We start from the raw sequence: 12,519 nt of genomic DNA, 5'->3' as shown, positions 1-12,519 counted from the left end.
ATACACTGCTTCCGGGAGTTGTCACCAGCCCTTCAGGTCAGATAGGCTGGAAGATACTCTCTATAGAACCTGTAGGGCTGGTGATTCAGCTCCTTGCCTGGATATAGGCAAACCAGGCTCTAGGGCCAGCAAAACTCCTCACATAAGATCAAATCAGGCAAATCTGTACCCTGCCAAGTTCCCTGGCCAGAGTGTGTTACTGACTTGATTTTGCAGATGAGCAAAACTGCTGGTTGATATTACTACTTAGGTATTGCAGGTATGAGCTTGGTCAGCCAAGATCCATGTACTGTTTGTTGGAAGCCCCTTCTCTGTCACATTCCCAGTGGCTGGCCCTGCAGATTCCCCTGTAATCCCTGGGGTGTGAGATCAGTGTAGGAGCTCCCACAATGCTGGGGGATGGTTGTCCCTGGAACTTCTCTTTTCCCACTAGAGGAATCAGGTCAGGGGAGACCTCTCCACATGGTGCTGCACTGTCCTGCAGGAGGGGCCCTGTAGTCTGTGTGTAGTTGCTTCTCTTTGCGTTCTAATGCTGTCTGTCTTGTTCTCTGTGGTGTAGGTGTTCGGGGGCGGGGTGTGTGTGCTTCAGCCTACTCCCACATTCTAGGATTCTCTCGATGGTGTCTTGTTCTTAAATAGTTATTAGTTGTACTTGTGAGGGTGAGGAAAATAAAAAACAGCCATCTTTGACAGATGATAACTACACTTACTGTGCTGAGCATTTTATAATGTATATAAATGTTGAATCACTATGTTGTACACTTGAAAAGAACATACTATTATTGTCAACTATACTTCAATAAAAATTTTTAAAAATGATAATGTAAAAAAAAACAGCCATCTTGGTGATACCACTCCAGCACTCACCTATTTAAATATTAAATATATATAGTATCCATTTTATCCTCACCTACCTACAGGTGAGGTTGTATTGGAGGAAAAAATAATGATTCTAGTTTGAAAAACTGTTTCTCCCTCTTGACTCCTACCTTCTGAGATAGTCAAGATAGAGACAGCCAAAGACTACACTTAAATAACAAAACACTTTGTATTTACTGTGCTTTTTGAAAACTTCACCAAATATGCCAAATTACTAAGATTTTAACATAGATTAAATTAATTTATACTGACAATTAGATCACTGTTCTAAGTTTGGTGTATTAGATATTATTCAGTACTTTTGTAGTTTCGCACCCGGATATTTAATATGTGCACTTTTGATGATGACTGAGTGAAATTGTGTTCCTGAGGGAAGAGCACACTTAAATCTCTCTGCTCCTACATAACGTGTATTTTGTTGATATTGAACAGGTAATTATTTCATTTTGGTCTAATAATATGTTGAAAGGAAATACCATTCACAGGCACCAAGTTGCTGTGTGGGGGATTGACTTCTCACTGTTTTTCAATGCCTAGAGCTTAAAACTAACAAAAGTTGTTTTAAAAGGCGTAACATGTAAGAGACCTCTAATATTAATTAGACCAAAAAAAACAACTAATATCCTGTTTTTTTTTCTTTAAATTGGAAATGTTGACTTCCTGAATTTAATGCAGTGTACTCTCATCAGTGTAATGTTTCCTTCCTATAAAACCAGAGAGAAATAAAAATAAATCATTAAGGATATTTCTATTTTGACTTTTTTTGCACACATTTAGTTTGAATTCCTGGTCTTACTTACTTTTTTCTGCTGGAGTAAGCAAGGTACATACTTAGGGATATTATTTAGAACTTGTATAACAAACCGATTGACAGACTAGAAGAAAATGCCATGAAGAAAAACAGTCTCATTATTAACCATACAGAGTCTCAAAGTGAAAAGACCAAGCTAATAAATTAAGGCAATCAATGAATTTTTAAAATATCCATCCTTTTAAATAAGAAAGATTACTCTGTCTTGTTGTTTATTATGATAAATAGTTGATGTTTTAAATAAACTGGAAGATTAGTGATCAAACTATGACATATCCATGGATATAAGGCCATAATTATATAAACAATAATTTAACATGGTAGTCATATAATGTAGATCCATGGTATCATTTATTGGCAATAATTTGACTTGACAAAGTTTTTTTCCAACTAAAAACAGTAGCATTAGTTATCCGTTATCTGTTCCCTTAGAGAATTTAGAAGTGCTGAATTTCTCACTGGACAGCACAAGAAGCATTATTTTGTCAAGTTCTTGAATACCAATTTGAGTCTATTTCTTGGTATCATATTCTTATTTCACCACTAGACTAATACTCTTGAGAGTTAAATTCTGATCAAATTTCATGTTTACATCCTCCAAAGTGCTTATTGTCATTAGTAAACACCTCTAGTATGCCAGGGACTATGCAAGGTAAGTCATCTGCTGATGAAATCACTACCCCTTATCTCTAGGAATATTTTTGTGAGCTTACGGCAGGTGCTCAACAAAAGTTATCAAGTGAATTTAGGTCATGGATAATCCCCTAATATTTGGAAATTTGACAACACACTTCAAAATCACAAAGGAAATTAAAAATTACTTTGAATTTAAAAATAATGAAAATATATCCAAGTGCGTGAGGTTTAACTTAAGCGGTGCTTGGAAAATTATAGCTTTAAATATTCATATTAGAAAAGGAAAAAAGTTTACAGTTATCTAGTTCCACATTTAGAATCTAGGAAAAGAAGAGCAATTAACTTCCAAATAAGCACTATGAAGGAAATAAAGAATGGAAATCAATGAAAAAAGGAAATAGACAAACAATAGAGAAAGTAAACCCAAAATGACATAGAAAACAGACATAATAGAGAAAAATCAATAAAATTCTAATGTACTCAAAGCAGGGAATGAATAGTCTTTTAGGTGATTCTGGCACAATTCAATATCAAAAACAAACAAACAAACCCAAATCTTACCTCAACCATATACAAAAATTAACTCAAAACGTATTATATATCTAAATGTGAAAGCTGAAAATAAAACTTCCAGAAGAAAATACTGCGAGAAATCTTTGTGACAGGGGATAGGCAAAGGTTTTGTAGACAAGACATAAAAAGCACAGAAAGTCTTGTATCCAGAACAGATGAAGAACTCATAGAACTTAATAAAAAGACAATCAACCTAGGTTAAAAACTGAGGAAAAGACATACACAAAGAAAATATAAAAATGTCCAGTAAATAAATGAGAACAATGTCATTAGTCATCATGTAAATGTAAAACCACAATGAGGTACCATTGCACACTTACCTAAAGGGCTAAAATTAAAAACTATGACACTACCAAGTGTTTGTAAAGCTTTGGAACAATTGGGATTCTCATAACACTGTTAATGGGAACATAAATCAGTGCAAATACTTTGGAAAACTGGCAGTTTCTTATACATTTACTACATGACTGATCAACTCTACTTTTAAGCATTTGCCCTAAAGGAATAAAACTATTTCCATGTAAAGATTTGTACTTGAATGTTCATAGCAGCTTAATTCGTAATGGCCTGGAATTTGAAAAAAAATCCAAGTCTAACTACAGATGAGTAGAGAAATTATAGTATATTCAAACAATGGAATACTACTCAATAATAAAAAAGGACAAACTGCTGTTATTTGCAACAACCTGGATAAATTTCAAAACCATCACATATGCTAAGGGTAAGAGGCAGAAGTGAAAGTATATAGTCTATGGATGTATATATGGAATTCTAGAATAGGCAAAATTAATCTATAGTGACAGCAGGTCAATGGGTGGCTGGGGTAAGGTTTTTTTTTTTTAATTGAATACAGAGAGATACAAGGGAACTTTTGAGTTAATGGAAAAATTCTGAATTTTGGTTTTGTTGTTTCTCAAATGTATACATTTGTGAACCTTATCAAACTATTTTATTCTATGTAAACTTAAAGTCGATTAAAGAAATGAATTGGGTGACACTTCTCTGAAACTTATATAAGGGTTTTCATTCTTGAAAGGTTACTGGATTGGGGGAGGAGTAGATTTTTGACTACCAATTCAATTTATATAATGGTCATTAATCTATTTAGGTTTTCTGTTTCCTGTAATTTAAAGAATTGATCAATGCTAAATCAGTTGTCTAAAATTTCAACCTAAGTTACTTTACTTTTGAGAAAGAATTATGAGATATTTGGCTAATGAGGAAGAGCATTCTTGTTTCATTCTGTTTCTTTCTCTACTTTCTTTAAATCCTGGTTAAGACTATTCTTAAGAGTTATCCTGTATTCTAGGCTAGGTCATATTCCCCTCTTCTGTGTTTCCATTATCACTTATAACATTGTGCAATTTTCAAGTGATCTTGATACCATGCCAGGCATTCCTTGTTTAGGTAAGAGCAGAGGTAAAATATTTCTTAACTCAAGAAAACGGTGCTCAGATAATTTGTGATTCTTGAAAATCTCTGAATATATTTAGACACATATCTCAACCCAAGTTGCTTTCTTAGTTTTTTTTTCTTATTTAATAATTGTTCACTTAGCGAGGGATCACAGATCACTTCAGAAGCCAGACATGTAAAGAATAGGGGACAGACTGGATATTAAGGCAATAGGTACTAGTGAGGGCTGTGTCAAATTGGAGAATTCATCCCACTACCTAAAGCATTAAAATAACAAAAAAATTTAAAAAAACTTGCCCGCTAAACAATAAAATCTGTAGGTTGTATCCAACTGGGCCACCATTAAGAATCCATTGATTTGTGATTTAAATATAATACGATTTAAAGAAATTTCTCAATTAGGAGGTAAGCTTTTCAAACAATACATATTCATCCTTTGCCATCTGCCTAATTGGGGACCACTCATATACTACCTTGGTATTTAATGTTAAAGATAATAATCAAATTGAAGGCATCATGTGGCTTTAGTTAGTGGCCATTACTAAGTTTTCTTTTTGACAGCAGAGAATGTTAATTTTGCTATGAGTTTTAGCAAAACTACACTTGTGCACAATTGCATTATTAGAAAAATGACAAGAGATAACCATATGTAGCTCTCAAATGACCCATATTACAATGTTGAGTACTTGGGCTAGAATTCAATTTTTTCATTTATTATTCATTCATTCACTCAGTAAGTATTTAAATGTATGCAAAAATGGGCTAGAGGTTTCTTATCTCTGAAGATACTTACAACTTAGTGTTGGGAGGGAGAAAAATCTACCACTGGTATTCAAATGGCAAATGTTGCTAAGATGGGCTTAATGAAGCCTCTTAGGATCAGTTGGACAGCTAGCAAATGCTTCATTTACTGTGGATTTCTTTCCTCACAAGCTGAGCAGAGCTTCAACAGTTCTCACAATAATTATCACTTACTTGTTCAGTAGGTCTCAAGTTTTTTGCATTAGTCAGGTTGAACAATTCATGGTATTAATCACGACTGAAGTTGTTATTTATCACCTGCTGGGTGAGAAATAATAATTTTGGCTCTAGTGGGGCAGCAGGCCAGAGGTACCAAATTAAGTAAAACATCTAAACACTAGCAAGGATCATTTCTCTGATTAATGAATTGTTACAAAGAAGAAGTGCAACTCATTATCTGGTCTTACCAATACAAAGTGGGTCATGTAAGGAAAAAAAGCTTGCTTAGACCAACTTTTCTGTTTATTTCATTCCTTTCTTTCTTGTTCTCCGTTTCTCTTTTGTCTATGAACAGATTTGTATAGCCAGTCACACTACTTTTTGTTTTTCTGCTACTAAATAGCACAAATGGAGAAGTACCTTATTTTAATAGTATATCAGAAAATATTTCTGTTGTTTAAACAATGTTTTTCTGTGTGATCTCTAAGAAATTGAAGTGATTTTCAAAGACTATCTGAATACCATTGAATACAATCTGAATACCATTGCTAAAGGGCTTATTTTAGAAAGGGTAAAATTTTTTGACAATTCCAAATAAGAAAAGCTCACTTTTGTTCTGATCCCTAGAGCAAACCTTACTTTTCCTAATGCTAAGAATTTGGATACTCCCATCACTTCCAATCATGTTGGGAGTGAAAGGGAATGGATTTATTCTCCTGTTTCAAACAACTAAAGAAACCAGGCAAAATATATTAAACAATAGGAAGTTCAGGACAGTGATCTTAGCATGAAGGGAAACAAACCAAGTAAGCCCTTCAGTCAGCCCTGTTTTTGCTTAGAGAGCACTTCCAGGATGCAGCACAGGGGACAAGGGGACCCAAACAGAGCCCAGTGGGCACCCTGAGTCAGGAAGCCAAGAGTTCAGAGTTCAAGAAGGCCAAGGTGGCTAGAGTTTACCAAGCACAGTACTAGAGAGGAGATAACTGCATAGAGACTCAATCCTAGAGCTGTAGAGGGTTCTTCAGCTTCTGGATCATCACATGCATATGAAGAAACTACCAAAACTCAGGAGAGAGCTATTGGAAAAGAGCAAGTTGAATTATTGTTAGATCTCAGAGGGCTGCAAATAGTTTGTGTTCCCACTAGTTGGAATGGAAAGACCACCAGATACATGTGACATCAAATGGAGTCCTCAGAAGGGTATTGCCTCAGAAGGGGATTAGGACTGAATTAGACCTGAAGTCTGTCTGGACCTGTCTAGTAAAGCTTCAAAGCAAGCCTCAAGATGATTAATTCCAAGGAACTTAACTGCATCCCAGAAAAAAAAGCCCTTAAAATATTTAAGGAACATAAAAATCTCTAGCACCCAATAATGTAAAATTCATAATGTCCGGCATCTGAGAAAAAATTCCCAGGCGTACAAACAAACATGAGGGGTAAAATGAATTGGTAGAAATAGGCCTAGAAATGACACAGGTGACAGAACTAGCACATGGGGATGTTACAATAGCTATTTTTCGGTTTAAGCTCTATTATTAGGTTTACTACTCTGTAGGTTTAAGAAAGTAACCAAGAGAACAAAATGTAAAACAACTGTTCTACCTATACAGTTGATGTTAGAACTTTGAAAGTGTGCTAAGGACTGAATAAATGCAAACAAATGAATTTTGTTTGATTGACTTTCCAGAAAATAAATTTCAATAAGCATAAAAACCTTGAGAAAATTTGTCATTTGGGGATGGGAGCCAAGATGGCGGCGTGAGTAGGGCAGCAGAAATCTCCTCCCAAAACCATATATATTTTTGAAAATACAACAGATACAACTATTCCTAAAAGAGAGACCAGTGGATACAGTACAATGGTCAGGCTATATCTACATCTGCGAGAACTCAGCAACTCACGAACAGGGCAAGATACAAGCTGCACCCCGGTGGGACGTGAGTGCTCCCCCTACCCCAGCTCCCCAGTGAGAGGGAGGGAGCAGGAGCCCAGGACTGCTAAATAATCAGCTCTAGTGATCCACACCAAGAGTGCAGACACACATTGCATGGTGTGCCAAATATTAGAGAAACAGAAAAGTAAAATCTGTGAGTGGGTCCCTGCAGCCGGCTCCCCTGGGACAAAAGAAAAGCGAGTGCTTTTTGAAAGTCTTAAAGGGACAGGGGCCCCACAGCTGGATGGAAGCTTCCCAGCACACTCAGCCCAGCAGCTGGGAATCCTGAGGAACATCAGGCGCCCCAGCCCCCTGGGTGGCAATGCAGCCCTGAAGCTCCTCATAGCGATAGGCAGCCTGCCAGTCATTCCCCCAGCCGGTGTGGCCCTTACACAGCGGCCCAGCAGCCAGAGAGTGGCTACACCCGCCGGCAGAGGTGGAGCAGCTGGAGAGCCTCCGTGCCCACAGCAACCGCCCAGAATCTCCTCCCGGTGTGCAGCCACCCAGGCCAGACTCAGAGGCTGCCGCTGGCATGCAGCTGCCTGGCGCAGGCAGAAGAAACCAGGGCAAGGTGCAAAGGGGTGCTGTTCTTGCAGGAGAGCACACGCGGCGCACCTGCCACTCCCCGCAGGGCTCTGGACTACCCCCTGGTGACCCCACCCAGAGCAGCTTAGGGGATTAACCTGGAGGCTGATCCAGGAGGGCGAGTAACCAACACAGGCAGCAGAGAAGGGCAAGGCAACCAACAAGCAGGAAGGGACTTGGTTCTCCCAGCTGACAGACACACTACCTGCCTACAGCTACCTCTATTGCCATGAAAAGGCAGAAGAATTTGGTCCAGTCCAGAATTACCCAGACAACCCCTGAGAGAGGACCTGGGGAAATAGATTTAACCAATCTTCCTGAAAAAGAATTCAAAATAAAGGTCATAACCATGCTGATGGACATGCAGAGAAATATGCAAGAGCTAAAGGATAAAGTTGAGAGGGAGAATACAGAAATAAAACAATCTCTGGAAGGACTTAAGAGCAGACTGGATGAGGTGCAAGAGGCCATTAATGGAATAGAAATCAGAGAACAGGAATACAGAGAAACTGAGACAGAGAGAGATAAAAGGATCTCCAGGAATGAAACAATTTTAAGAGAACTGTGTGACTAATCTAAAAGGAACAATATTTGCATTATAGGAGTACCAGAAGAAGAAGAAGAGAGAGAAAAAGGGATAGAAAGTGTCTTTGAAGAAATAATTGCTGAAAACTTCCCTAAACTGGAGGAGGAAATAGTCTCTCAAACCATGGAAGCCAACAGAACTCCCAACACAAGGGACCTAGAGGCCAACACCAAGACATATAATAATTAAAGTGGCAAAGACCAAAGACAAGGACAGAGTATTAAAGGTAGCCAGACAGAGAAAAAAGGTCACCTACAAAGGAAAACCCATCAGGCTATCATTAGACTTCTCAACAGAAACCTTACAGGCCAGAAGAGAACGGCATGGTATATTTAATAAAATGAAACAGAAGGGTCTTGAAGCAGGAATACTGTATCCAGCACAATTATCATTTGATTATGAAGGAGGGATTAAACAATTCCAAGACAAGCAAAAGTTGAGGGAATTTGCCTCCCACAAACCACCTCTACAGGATATTTTAATGGTATGCTCTAGATGGAAGCAATCCTAAGGCTAAATAGATGTCAACAGAGAAAATGAAATCACAATAAAGAAAGCAGACCAACCAAATACTAACTAAAGCAAAAAATAAAATCAACTACTCACAAAAGCAGTCAAAGGAAATACAAAAGAGTACAGAATAAAACACCTAACATGAAGAATGGAGGAGGAATAAAAAGGGAGAGAAATAAAGAATCATCAGATTGTGTTGTATTTATAATAGCTTAATAGAAGAGTTAAGTTAGATGGTTAGATAGTAAAGAAGCTACCCTTGACCCTTTGGTAACCATGCATCTAAAGCCTGCAATGGCAATAAGTACATATCTTTCAATAATCACCCTAAATGTAAATGGCCTGAATGCACCAATCAAAAGACAGAGTAATATAATGGATAAAAAAGCAAGACCCATCTATATGCTGCTTAGAAGAGACACACCTCAAACTCAAAGACATACACAAACTAAAAGTCAAGGGATGGAAAAAGATATTTCATGCAAACAATAAGGAGAAAAAAGCAGGTGTTGCAGTACTAGTATCAGACAAAATAGACTTCAAAACAAAGAAAGTAACAAGAGATAAGGACATTACATAATGATAAAGGGATCATTCAAAACAGAGGACATAACCATTGTAAATATATATGCACCCAATACAGGAGCACCAATATATGTGAAACAAATACTAAGAGATTTAAAGGAGGAAATAGAATGCAATGTATTCATTTTAGGAGACTTCAACACACCAGTCACTCCAAAGGACAAATCCACCAGACAGAAAATAAGTAAGGACACAGAGGCACTGAACAACACAGTAGAAGAGACGGACCTAATAGACATCTACAGAACTCTACACCCAAAAGCAACAGGATACACATTCTTCTCAAGTGCACATGGAACATTCTCCAAAATAGACCACATACAAGGCCACAAAAAGAGCCTCAGTAAATTCCAAAAGATTGAAATTCTACCAACCAACTTTTCAGACCACAAACATATAAAACTAGAAATAAATTGTACAAAGAAAGCAAAAAGGCTCACAAACACATGGAGGCTTAACAACATGCTCCTAAATAATCAATGGACCAACAACCAAATCAAAACAGAGATCAAGCAATATATGGAAACAAATGACAACGACAACACAAAGCCCCAACTTCTGTGGGACGCAGTGAAAGCAGTTTTAAGAGGAAAGTATATAGCAATCCAGGCATATTTAAAGAAGGAAGAACAATCCCAAGTGAATAGTTTAATGTCACAATTGGAAAAAGAAGAACAAATGAGGCCTAAGGCCAGCAGAAGGAGGGACATTATAAAGATCAGAGAAGAAATAAATAAAATTGAGAGGAATAAAATAATAGAAAAAATCAATGAAACCAAGAGCTGGTACTTTGAGAAAATAAACAAAATAGATAAGCCCCTAGCCAGACTTATTAAGAGAAAAAGAGAATCTACACACATCAACAGAATCAGAAATGAGAAAGGAAAATTCACGACAGACCCCACAGAAATACAAAGAATTATTAGAGAATGCTATGAAAACCTATATGCTAAGAAGCTGGAAAACCTAGAAGAAATGGACAACTTCCTAGAAAAATATAACCTTCCAAGACTGACCAAGGAAAAAACAGAAAATCTAAACAGACCAATTACCAGCAATGAAATTGAATCAGTAATCAAAAAGCTACCCAAGAGCAAAACTCCCAGGCCAGATGGATTTACCTCAGAGTTTTATCAGACATACAGAGAAGACATAATACCCATTCTCCTTAAAGTTTTCCAAAAATAGAAGAAGAGGGGATACTCCCAAACTCATTCTATGAAGCCAGCATCACTCTAATACCAAAACCAGGCAAAGACCCCACCAAAATAGAAAATTACAGACCAATATCCCTGATGAACATAGATGCAAAAATACTCAACAAAATATTAGCAAACCAAATTCAAAAATACATCAAGAGGATCATTCACCACGACCAAGTGGGATTCATCTCAGGAATGCAAGAATGGTACAAGTTTAGAAAATCCATCAACATCATCCACCACATCAACAAAAAGAAAGACAAAAACCACATGATCATCTCCATAGATGCTGAAAAAACATCTGACAAAATTCAACATCCATTCATGATAAAAACTCTCAACAAAATGGGCATAGAGGGCAAGTACCTCAACATAATAAAGGCCATATATGATAAACCCATAGCCAACATCATACTGAACAGCAAGAGGCTGAAACCTTTTCCTCTGAGATTGGGAACAAGGCAGGGATGCCCACTCTCCCCACTGTTATTCAACCTGGTACTGGAGATCCTAGCCATGGCAATCAGACAAAACAAACAAATACAAGAAAGCCAGATTGGTAAAGAAGAAGTCAAACTGTCACTGTTTGCAGATGACATGATATTGTACATAAAAAACCCTAAAGACTCCACTCCAAAACTACTAGAACTAATATCGGAATTCAGCAAAGTTGCAGGATACAAAATTAACACACAGAAATCTGTAGCTTTCCTATACACTAACAATGAACTAATAGAAAGAGAAATCAGGAATATAATACCATTCACAATAGCATCAAAAAGAATAAAATACCTAGGAATAAACCTAACCAAGGAAGTGAAAGACCTATACCCTAAAAACAACAAGACACTCTTAAGAGAAATTAAAGAGGTCACTAACAAATGGAAACTCATCCCATGCTCCTGGCTAGGAAGAATTAATATCGTCAAAATGGCCATCCTGCCCAAAGCAATATACAGATTCAATGCAATCCCTATCAAATTACCAACAGCATTCTTCAATGAACTGGAACAAATAGTTCTCTAATTCATATGAAACCACAAAAGGCTCTGAACAGCCAACGTAATCCGGAGAAGGAAGAATAAAGTAGGGGGTATCTCGCTACCCAACTTCAAGCTCTACTACAAAGCCACAGTAATCAAGACAATTTGGTACTGGCACAAGAACAGATCCACAGACTAGTGGAACAGAATAGAGTCCAAATATTAACCCAAACATATATGGTCAATTAATATATGATAAAGGAGCCATGGATATACAATGGGGAAATGACAGCTTCTTCAACAGCTGGTGTTGGCAAAACTGGACAGCTACATGTAGGAGAATGAAACTGGATCATTGTCTAACACCAAACACAAAGTAAATTCAAAATGGATCAAAGACCTGAATGTAAGTCACGAAACCATAAAACTCTTAGAAAAAAAACACAGGCAAAAATCTCTTTGACATAAACACAAATGACTTCATCATGAACATATCTCCCCAGACAAGGGAAACAAAAGCAAAAATAAACACGTGGGACTACATCAAGCTGAAAAGCTTCTATACAGCAAAGGATACCACCAATAGAACAAAAAGGTATCCTACAGTATGGAAGAATATATACATAAATGACAGATCCAATAAAGGGTTGACATCCAAAATATATAAAGAGGTCACGCACCTCAACAAACAAAAAGCAAATAATCCAATCAAAAAATGGTCAGAGTTGCTGAACAGACAGTTCTCCAAAGAAGAGATTCAGATGGCCAACAGACACACAAAAAGATGCTCCACATCATTAGTCATCAGAGAAATGCAATTTAAAACCACAATGAGATATCACCTCACACCAGTAAGG

Source organism: Manis javanica, chromosome 12 (genome assembly GCF_040802235.1).
Source record: "Manis javanica isolate MJ-LG chromosome 12, MJ_LKY, whole genome shotgun sequence".
Classification (NCBI taxonomy): domain Eukaryota; kingdom Metazoa; phylum Chordata; class Mammalia; order Pholidota; family Manidae; genus Manis; species Manis javanica.
Note: the sequence above shows the minus strand (reverse complement) of the source record.